The sequence below is a fragment of the Physeter macrocephalus genome, chromosome 2 (genome assembly GCF_002837175.3).
Source record: "Physeter macrocephalus isolate SW-GA chromosome 2, ASM283717v5, whole genome shotgun sequence".
NCBI classification, from domain to species: Eukaryota; Metazoa; Chordata; class Mammalia; order Artiodactyla; family Physeteridae; genus Physeter; species Physeter macrocephalus.
In genome coordinates this window covers 81,232,215-81,234,442 of record NC_041215.1, presented here as the reverse complement: position 1 = coordinate 81,234,442, position 2,228 = coordinate 81,232,215, and positions in this window count along the sequence as shown.

The following is a 2,228-nucleotide window of genomic DNA, read 5'->3' as shown; positions in this document are numbered from 1 at the left end:
CGGGCATTATTTACAAGCTCACATAATTTACCTCTGCTATTTGGCAAAGCAACTTCGCAAAAGAAAGTGAATGAATAAATACTTCATAACTGCTGGTAGAGCAGACTGGGTCCTGTAATGAAGAAAAGATTTATGTCACCTTATTTTAGCCCAAATAGCAGCAGCCTCAGCTTGTCTCAGCCCAGTGCTTCTATTTAAATGTTACTTTCATATATTATGTGGCATTAATTTAACTATAGCTCATTAAGGCAGAATGAAATGGTTAAATTAACTTATCAACCCATAATGATGATGAATGAGGTATTAATTCAGATACAAGCTGGGCAATTTGCAAGTTTACGCATTCTGATGGTTCTCAAATAACATTTTGAATAGCGGGTCAGCGCCTCAATCAATTACATAAGCATGTAAAGTCGGTCTCTCGGAAAAAAATTCTTTTTCATGCATATGCATTAAAACATGTTCCCAATTATCCTCGGAAATTGCCTTCATTGGATTAAGCAGCAGCTTTGGACGCGGGTTCTGATCTTCCCTGGGCTTTTATTAAAGCTCTGAGCAGCTTTGGCAATAACAGAGCGGATGGCTGTTTGTTTAAAGAGTGTTTACCAAAGAAAGGGGCCGGCGGGGCATGCCGGTTGATAAACATGGACCCATCTCCTTGGGAGAATTTGCTAGGAATCACCTGCTAGCCCAGTGGCCGGGGAGAGAGCCCTGTCAGCGAAGACCCCGACCCCGGGGTTCGGCTTTCCCGGCCCCAAATTAGTCGCCGCCTCAAAGCCAGCCTTGGGCGCAGACTGTGTTCGCAGAGGAACACCGTGCCCCTGCGTGGCCCAGCGTTCGCCCTCTCAGAGAGACTTGGACGGGGGCTAGGAGGGTAAACCTGGCCGCCTCCAGCGACCCTCGGTTCCTCCAAGCCAGACTAGGAGGCGATTTACTTATTCCTGGGACGAGGATTGCCCGCAGGGGGATTTAATGAGCCCTTTGGCGCGAGCTGAGTCGAGAAGGTGACCCCGCTGTGTCCACCCCCATGCCAAAACTGTTGGGGAACTTCGCGAGATCTCCTGCTAGGTTTGGCAGCTTTGGGGGTGGGGTGGGGGCTGGAGTCTAGCCTAGATTCCACCCTTGAGTAGAAGCTGCGGTAGGGCAGGGCTTGGCCTCAGATTTCTAAATTCAATCTCTCTCCCCTCTCCCTACGCAAGCAGCGCTGGTTTGCCGACCCTGATCTCGAGGCCTGACTCAAGTTCTCTCAGACAACAAAATCAGAGCCCCTGCGCAGAAGGCTTTGCGGAGAAGCACGAGGGATTAAAACGGGTGTTCCACTGGGGCCTCGTTACATTCCATCCCCTCACCACCACTTTTTTTTTTTTTTTTTTTTTAAATCTTGGGCGGTTAACATTTAGGCGCTTTCCATTTGCCAGGTACTGTCAAAAGCACTTTTCACATACTAACTCATTTACTTCTCACCCCACTCTTACGAGATAGTTTCTCTTATTATCTCCATTTTACTGGGCTGCGTGATGAACACTTTTTCTAAGTGGCAGACCAGAGTTCAGACCCGCGCTGCTCAGTTCCTGTTTCTGATCTCAGCCACTGGACTAAGCTGTCCCAGAGGCTAGGCCTCAAAGAGGGGTGTGTGCGGGTACGCGGGCAGCTCCATACAAGGGCGCTGCCCTCCGTAATGGTGGGGGGGGGGGACGCCATGTGGCAGATCTGCTTTGGCGTTGACCAAACAAGAAGGAAGACCCTAGCCTTCTTGAGCCGGCAGAAACCTGCGGCTCCGGGGACGGTAGCAGGACCCGCAGAGGCGGTCTCGGGTGAGGAGGCCTATCCCTCACCACTCACGACCCCATTGAGGGGTCTATCCCCGGCAGGCCTTTTCCTTCTGGGGGCGGGTCCGCTTGGTGGAGGGCTGCCGGGATCGCCACTTCGAATCCGCGAACTTCTGCTTCCTCAGGTTCAGCCCTGGCAGGGCGCTCGGCCCGGGGGACTCCGCGGCCGGGAGGTGCCCACTCGGACATTCTCCGCTCCATTTCGCACACCGAGCAGGAGGACCAGGCGAGAAGGCAGCTAAGGGTGGCCCGGGGTTTCTGCGAGGGCAACCGGGAGCGGGGAGTAAAGCCCGGCTCTGGGGAAGACAGCTCCGCAGGGGCGGGGTCTCCAAACCCGCTGCAGGGGTTGGGGCGGGGGACGCCCCGCTGGGTGTCGCTCCTCCCTACTCTCCCCGAGAG